Raw genomic sequence first — 9,001 nt, 5'->3', positions numbered from 1 at the left:
CTTACTGTGTCTTTCCTGTTGCTTCCAATTCTCAAGAGTGAAAAATTTCTTGCTGACTCTTTTCTGTGGTAGTTGAGAAGAGGGGCTGAGCAGTGAGGATGGGGCTGCTGAGGCCAGTGACACAGCCTATTCAGAACTCTCTCTACTCTTTGTCCTGAGGTTTGGGAAATACTGACTTTGGTTTAACTGCCCCAGTCACGGTTCATAGTCCCCTCGTTTTTGTCTCCTTCAGGAAGACGAGTTAGCCGTGTCTGTTTGGATGTATAATTCAGTCTCTAAAAACTGAGTTTAGTTTTGTTCAATTTCTTATGTCTTAATAAAAATACTTTATTAATCATTCTGTTATGCAACTGTTTACAGAATCTGATTTTGCATAGAATATAGAAGAGAATCATACTAAAACATTATATTCATAGATAAGGAATGATATTAGCAAATGAGTTAGCCTTATCTGTTTAATTTTCTCATGAAAGGCAATTATTTGTTAAGGAGGGCTCAATGTTTTACTGAGAATGAGCTAAAATATTAACCGTAGATATATCTTTCCTGGGAAAAGAGAACATGTGAATTGTAGAAACCTGTGATATTTGAATATGGGATTTCAGATGTGCTCTAATATTTGCTATTCAAACTTAGAGTCCTTGGCTGAAAGAATATAATGCTGAAATTATATCCTGAACACAGAGAAAGATTCATAGGCTTGTCCCATTATCTGGAGGGAAGCTGCCATGCTCACAAACAACCGTGAGTGAATTTGGGGTCCAAGGGACAGACCGCATTTCTTTCTGGTTCATCTCCAGCTCTTTTTTGTCAGTGCTGGGTTTGTCTGGCTTCTCCTTAGCAAGCCTCTCTCCTTTCTCTACCTTCTTTCCATCAGGGCCCTGGCTGCTGCTCGTCTCCCCTCCTTGGACCTTCTGTCCAGTCCCATTGGCCATGGATCTTGACATTTTGTAGACTGTCCACCAGAAACAAACCTTTTTTTTTGTGAATAACATTTATTCATAGCATAACTTTGATGCATTTTTATGCTAAAAAATCTTTTTTCACATGAATAGGGCAGTACAAAGAGGGCGATGGGGGCAGAGAATCCCCTCAGAACACACAAAGGTTTAATATTCACATTAGAAGTGCCTTAGTGCCCTTAATTCATGAACTATTTCTTATTCTTGACCATTAATCCAAATTATCCATCATAATACAAAAAAATTCATGTTAGGATTGCTAGTAGTAAGACGATATTACCTACTTCGTGGCCTTCTATGAAGTTATAGACTAACTACAGTTGTTTCTAGAGCTATAAAAAGGGCTGTTTGTGCCCTCTTAATTTTCTTATGTATTATGAAATTTTGGACATGTTTAGTGAGGAGTTATCAGTGTTAGAAATAAAGTAGAATATGTTCTGCCTTCAGAAATTCCATTGATTAATGACACCAATTTTGGGGGTAAAAGTTGCTGAAGTGCTGTCTGAGCTCTATAAAGGATGTGGATATGAACTCTAATTGCACAGCATGTTACAAGACAATTTGGTTGATATCGAAAAAGAAACAACCCTTTCCCTTTGGAAGACATTACTGTGAAAAATTCCATCAAGGGCGTGAGAGCAAAGTGAGATGAGATACCATATGTATTTTTACCTCAGGGTGAAGTACAGAGACTATTTTTTGTGCCCCCACACCTTTGTGTCCAGGGATTGCTGTGCATCAAAGATAAGCCTTTATACATTTAATTGACTTTTGAAAAAATGTCTAAGTCCACCCAAGTGAGAATCTCAGGAACCATAAAATAGTAGAGATCTTTAATTCCATTTACTCTGCAGGATCCAAACTGAAAACCTAAATGGCCTTTATATTAAATAGGCTAGCTTTATACCATTTAACATGTTCAGAACCAATGAAGCAAGATCTAATTTGTTTAATGTGTAAGAAATTTTCTGTTTGGTGTTGAGTCCTGTGCCAAATTATGAAATATATTGCTACTTTAGAGTCTGGTTATTCTAAGTGTAAATATAAAAGGAGATGTAGAGATGAGCTCCAGAAAACGGAGAGAGAATACATGATTTTTTGGGGGGCTGGGACAGTTTTATTTTTGAGACTTAGGAGTAAAGACTGAGTATTTGACAGTCTTGCCATGCAACATGCAGGTTTGGACCAGCAGACTGGGCACCACCTGGGAGTTGGGAGAGCTGCGGAATTTCTGACCCACTGACTCAGAGTCTGCATTTTAACACAATCCCCATGAAATTCATAAGCACATTAAACTTGGAGAGACATTGCTCGAAATGATGAGGTCTGCCTATATAGCATTGTGGTTTTAGTATGTATATTCAGTGCTTCTTGATTCTCCAGAGAATAGTCTTATAAGAAAGTGGCAATTCAATCTACACCTTTCTCCTATGATTTCTATCTTTCTACTTTTGAATACATGCCTGGTTGAAAGTGAGGAATTGGGGAATTTTCTGGGATTAGATAAATTTCTGTGGATTGGGTGTATATAGAATAAAGACTAGAGCCTTGGGAATTGGGAAAGAACTGGAAAATTGTGAAGGATAACAAAAACTCTAAGTGTATTATTGGTTGTCGCATGGTTAAAACATTGAAAACATACTTTTTGACTTAGAGTTTTGGGTTGCAGCAATCAACCAGTGTTGATTGATTAAGCAGCACATGAGTTATTTGAAAGGATTTTTCTTGGTTCACAGGATCTCCGGGTGGGCTGGAGACCCAGGTTGTAGCTAGGAAGCCAGAGATAGAGCCTGCGTCAGCCTGCAGAGCTCGTCTGGTGGACACTCCTGTTACTGCACAGCATTAGAGGCTGTAGCTTGCACCCTGGGTGCCATTGTTACTGGACACGGCATGCCCACACCAACCCTGCTCTGCAGGAACTCTGCATTCCCTGTAGCATGCCTCTTTCCAGTGGGAGCTCTGCGTGGTCTCTGTAACTCTTGGGTGGGTTCATCTGATTGGTAATGACTAGATCATGTGCCTTTGTCCCAAATGCAAGGGAATCTGGGAAAGTAAGGTTTTGGCATCTTCACTTTCACTGAAGGAGGTGAGCATTGCCTCATTAGGTTGGGAAGTTCCCCATACATGCGAAGTGAAGTTGAGATGCAGGTGTTCAGAAAGAACGACACATGTTTGATAGAGTTGCCTATGTGTGTGTGTCCACACACGTATGTGAATGAATGTGTGCGTCCAGGTTACTAGAGACACTTATTACAATAGGATGCCTTTCTGATTTCATAATGAAGGTTGATAATGGAAAGATGATAAGATTCATTTTGCAGAATTTTACTTTTTCGGTTAAAAGTGCTAACATATATATAAATCATGGGTACCAGTCATTCTTTTAGGTTACATTTAGCCAGGAGTAAACTTGATGTTTTCTGTGAGATAAAAAAGCTTCCTAACATTCACTCTGAAATATGGAATTCATTGCATTCTCTTTCTAAATGAGAATCATATTTAGTGAAACTCTGACCATGTAATCAAGATAATGAGAGATTTTTATTTTGCCCAAGTGACTCAGTTGTGAAGTACACACTTTGACTTGTGCTCTGATGGGAGGGTGAGAAATGATCGCTGCCTTAGTATACATGAGGCACAAAGCAGAAAACAAAATCAGCAGGCTCTGTGTCATATTCGTACTGAGATAACACCAAGGAACAGCTGTGACTCTTTCAAATGACTCCATTTGTTTGATAATTGCCGGGTAAAAATAGTGCCACTATTGGCTATTTCAGGATGACAGATGGCGTTCTAGATTATGTTCCTTTCCTTGTACTCAAAACGAACAGGGTCAAGTCTTTCAGAAAATTACTGTCTATGTGTGAGACAGCATCAGATAAGGGGCAGGGCACCATTTAAAGCTTCTGTTCTGCAGGTAGGTAGGAAGCAGGGGTTGAGCTGTGGGGGAAACAGGGAATTGAATTATTCCAGCCTGAGCAATGATGAGAAATAAAGGCAGCTGTCTGTTGCTTAGGAACAGAAATATCTTGTGCCTCCGCTACAGCTGGAGGAACCAGGTCATTTACTTTCAGAGTTCACTTATCGGTTATTCAGACAGAGCTAAAGTGAGCCCACTTTCCTTCTTGGCTTTGTGGGATATGTGTATGTGTGTGGGGGTTCTCATTAAACGCACCCCCTCAGCTTTCTTCTACTCTGCAAACTTCACTGTTGCTCCTAATGCATTGTCTAAAAATGTGCCAATCAAAAGTATGTATTAACCGTGTGTGCGAGGGGGTACATAATAGATTTTCTTCAGGAGCTGGCCCTTGGGTATTTTTCTCTACCAGTAAGCCAATGGAGCCCATACAAGTGGAGTACAGCATTCAGTCTTTCTCTGAATTGCATGTAATGTTGGATGTCTTATTGGCATTCTCGTTTGCACCTGGAGGAGGGCAGGAAGGTCGTCCCCCCGCTCCCCGCCACCCACACTCTTTCTCCCTCCCTTCCTTCTTCCCTCCCTCCCATTTAGATCTGAAGTCAAGGAAGGAGGCAGAAACACTGATGTTTTGTAAAGTCTGAGGGCCCCATTTCCTGATACTAAGAAGGTAGGACAAAGATTTGCAGTCTTACCTGTGTATGAAAATCTCTTTCAGAGCTTTACAAAATATACATTCCTGAGACTTATCCTCCAAATTCTGATTCATTAGGTCTTTGATATATCCTGGGCCCCTGTGGGTTTAAAAGTTTCCCTGGTAATTAGATGTTAAAAGTCATTCCTATTTTCTCCCTACTCAACTCCCGCTAAAGCTAAAGAGTGTCAGACCTCCATAACTGGCCTGGGGACAGGAAAGCCTGGGCATAAAGTTCTTGGTCTTCCTCATTCTTGTCCAGAGTTAAGTGCTCACCCTATGTTCTTCTTAGGCAGCTCTGTGAACTAATGAGCACATGGTTTCTGCGAGGATGGCTTCCTTGGTCTTCACAGTTTGAGTGGGAACACTTTCTCAGGAACACTCAGAAGGAGAATTGAGGCTTGTAGTTGTGTAGAAATGTAGTGGAAATATTTAGGAGGTGTCTAGGCTTTGGGAAACTAATTAGAAGAGCCCTAATCCCTGGGTGTTTCTGACCAGAAAGAGTGATAAGAGCAGAATATTCTGGGCACGTAGGCAAACATCGTAAACATATCAGGCCTGGGCAAGGCCTGGGGGATGTATGAACAACTCTTAGTTTTACTCACCCTTCTCTAGGGGTCTAAGGGAAATCAAATAGCTTAGATACGAGCATTATAGTTGCAGCAGCATATAATTTTAGTCAGAAAGGAGATGTAGTTCCTGTTTACCTCTTTTTTTTTTGTATTCATAAAGAAGCCAGTGATTATTACTTTGAAAATGAAGATGATTATATAATCTTTAAACCATTCTCGGTATAATGATAAAAAAAAAGTTGATCATTTCTCCTAGAAAGCCACATGGCAAAGGCAGTTTTTTCTTGGCTCTTTTTTGCTGTTATATAAACATCCACTTGTGCGAGCATCAGAGTTGATCTGAAAATCTCATTTTAAAGAGAGCTGAGATGTAGCCCTGCTACCACATGCATGAAAAGAAACTCTGTGGGCAGCCCTAATTTGCATGATTCCCAAATGCAGGTATGTGACTAAAGCATAATGGGTCTGGTTTTCAGGTGTGCCTGACCATGAAATCAGTCTCAACGGCTACCTGGTCAAACAAACTCACATCTCTCACAATGGCTTGCAAAATCCTGAAGACTGATTCAAGAAAGAAGAAAAAGAAGAAATTTCAACCAGATTCACAGCGAAACTTGAGTTTTGAAGTAATTTGAATTTCTGATTCTTTTTATAGTCCCCACTCATTCCCTTCATAACAGCACAAAATCCAAAATGAACTTGTAGTTCTCCCTCTTCTGGTGATGAGGACTAGGAAGAGTCTAAGAGAACGTTAAAAAGATTTAAGCCAACCCGTAGTGGGAAATGTAGAGAGGCTAAATGGGAGGGACTTGGAGCAGTAGTGTAGGAGCTGTTGGAGGGTTTCTCTAGAAGCTATGTTTCTGTAGCAAGCACACTTACTCTATAATGTTTGCTTAGTATAATGAAAGTGTTGGCTAAAACCTCCCAGAACACCCCTTGGTGCTAACAGTCTTTTGTACCCAAAGTCGGTACCTCTCCCCACCATATCTTGCTATTAATTTGTTTTTTTTGTGTGAGTCCATTTCTCCCAAAACATAGACTCAATGTGCCTCTAAGGAAGAGATCAGCCATATCCCACCTCAGAAAAGCAGATACCAAAGTGTTTGCACACAGCGAACACTTAGTAACTTTATAATTAATAATTTTCCTAGTTGGCTCCCGTTGTGATTTAAGACAGAAAGGAGAAGTGTGCCTTTTCTCGCTTCTCTCACTTGACCTCTAAGTTAATAAAATGAGTGACAGATGACAACTGCCAAGAAGTAAAGATCCCCTTTCAGCAGTCTAACCCACAGACTCTTGTCACGCCTTCACCTCTGTGCTTGTGGCAAATAGAGTCCAATACTCGTTCACTCTTATCATTTTTGACAGATCATTTTACCTCTCTGTGTGATCTAAGCTCTAACATTTTGTGATCCATGGTTTTGTGACCTAGTAATATTCCCAGACCTCCCATTTCCACGGTCCCTTCCTTAACCTTTTATCACACACACACGCGCGCACACACACACACACACACACACACACACACACACGGCATCATCACCAGCATCTTAGTTTCACGCTCTGACACCATTCCATCCTCCCAGCTGAGCCCCCTTAGTACCATCACCCCAGCAGACCTCTAATCTGTTGCCTCACTACATTTCCACTGTCCACAACCCCTTCCCCTTATATTTCTTTTTTACCTAGTTTAGATTTCACAGTTGATCATTATAATTATTTAAGCAGCTAAATGTTGCAGGAGAAAAATACATAATTGTGTTCATTGATCTTTAAATTCATGATGTAAATCTAAAATGAAGATTTGACATTGCTTGGCCATCCTATGACACCTGCTTATTATATTTATTCTCTACTCTCTAGAGCACTGATACTGTCTTCTCTATGCTCTCCTTTCTCACTTACCCTCAGCTAATGATCTTGCCTCAAAATGTATTGGGAAAAGGAAGTAGTGAGGTACCCATCATCAAATCTCACAGCCCTCTTATAACTTTATCCATACTCCATTTTCTACTTTTATCTGCAGATGAAGTATCTTTGTTCCCATCAGAGGCTGCTGCTACTCGTTGTCTTCCAACTTCATCACAGATATACTGAGTATAGATCTTCATTTACTCAGTTCAATAACGGTTTACATTTGTTGGACTGATATAATTATTTATTATGAATAAATAATTCCCCTTATAGTGCTCCAGTTTGTGACAAATTAATTGGGCTCCCTAGTTAAAGTTCCATATATGGGATGATCTGTTTCTGGGCTCACTGCTCAGACCATCTCTATGCAGATATCACACTGTCTTAGTCACTTTACAGGTAGTTACCTAGCTTTATAGTAAGTCCCAACATATGGTGGGGCAAGTCCTTCCTTCTTTTCTTTGTTAGGAGTGTATTGGCTCTTCTTGGCCCTTTACCATTTCATGTGCATTTTAGAATAGGTTTATAAAGTTCCACAGAATCTTGTTGGGGTTCTGATTGGAGTTTCATCGAGTCTCTATGTTAATTTGGGGGAGAATTGACATCATTAAAAAATCAAATCTTCCTATTCATTAATACATATAATGCTCTACTTGGTTTCCCCTTACTATCTTTTAATAAAACATTATAATTTTCGGTATCCAGGTTGAACATATATCTTGTTGATTTTTTTTACTAGGTATTTTATTGTAAATGGTGTATTTAAAAATTATGTCTTCTATTTTTTTTGTGATGGTGCAGTTGACTTGTATATTCTTATATGCATCTACTTTGTTAAAATTTGCTTTTATTTATAATAGTTTATAAATTTGTTAGTTTTCTGTGTAGATAGTCCTCCGATTTGCAAGAAATTGTGGTTTTTGTTTTCTTTTCCAATCCTTCTGTTAAAAAAAACTTGTTTGACATATAATATACACATAGAAAAGAACACACATAAGTTTACCTCTTGATACATTTTAACAAAGTGAATACACATTTATCTAGTACCTAGATCAGGAAACAGAACATTATTTGCATCTCGTAACCCCTCCCCCACTCCCACCCCTGTGCTCCCTTCTATCACTACCTCCTCAAAGGGTAACCCTTGTGCTTTTAACACTTTATTATGGTCTTACTTGGTTCATGCAGAGTCCTCTCTCTCCGGTGTGTCACTTTCTCCCTTTCTGCTGGAATATTCCCAGTAACATACAAACATGCTTTAAACTTATCCATCTTAAAAACTCTTCCTTGACCAATGTCCTTTTCTAGTCACTGCTCCATTTTGCCCCTCCCCTTCTCAGCAAGAATCTTTGAACAAGTGCCCCGTAGTCACTGTCTCTACTTTCTTGCTTCACGGTATTCTTTTCATCTCACTTGAAGCTGGCTTCTGTCTTTGGTATTCTACTGAAACAGCTCTTGTCAACATTACAGTGACCTCCATGTTACCAAATACAATGGAGAGTTTTGTCCGTTATCCTTTTCCATCTCTTAGCATCACTTGATGTAACTGGCCCTTGTCCGTCTTGAAATATACCCTTTTCATGGCTTCCATTTACTATGGTGATTACTTGTTCAGCACCTTTCTTTTCACCTAGACTCCACGTTCCACAAGGGCAGTGGTGATGTCTAACTTTCCCACTGCTCCAGCCCCAGCATCTAGATCAGCATCTGGTAAATAGTAGAGTGACAAATATTTGTTGTCCGAGCCTTAAGGATTACAATGCATATCCAATCACTTTTGTCTCATGTCTACTTGAATGTCTTGCAGGTACCTCAAATTCAATGGGTACAAAATGTGTTTATCATCTTAGTCTATAAACTCTTTCCTTCACTAGTGTTCCCTCTTTCAGTATACACCACTACCATCCATTAAACTCTAGCTCCTTCTTCTTCCTCATCCCCA

General features: G+C 39.7%; 1 long non-coding RNA gene across 1 annotated transcript in view; it reads right to left on the bottom strand.

The window, feature by feature from the left end:
• The window catches only part of LOC111734926, a 16,439-nt gene that overhangs the window by 3,709 nt on the left and 3,729 nt on the right, over nucleotides 1-9,001 (bottom strand). Inside the window, exon 2 of the long non-coding RNA XR_002778631.1 lies at nucleotides 1,550-1,556. This is a non-coding gene — a long non-coding RNA (uncharacterized LOC111734926). The remainder of the gene's footprint in view (nucleotides 1-1,549; nucleotides 1,557-9,001) is intronic.

This window comes from Pteropus vampyrus, unplaced genomic scaffold (genome assembly GCF_000151845.1).
Source record: "Pteropus vampyrus isolate Shadow unplaced genomic scaffold, Pvam_2.0 Scaffold15, whole genome shotgun sequence".
In the NCBI taxonomy this organism is placed as follows: domain Eukaryota; kingdom Metazoa; phylum Chordata; class Mammalia; order Chiroptera; family Pteropodidae; genus Pteropus; species Pteropus vampyrus.
Note: the sequence above shows the minus strand (reverse complement) of the source record. Positions and strands in the feature narration are given on the sequence as shown.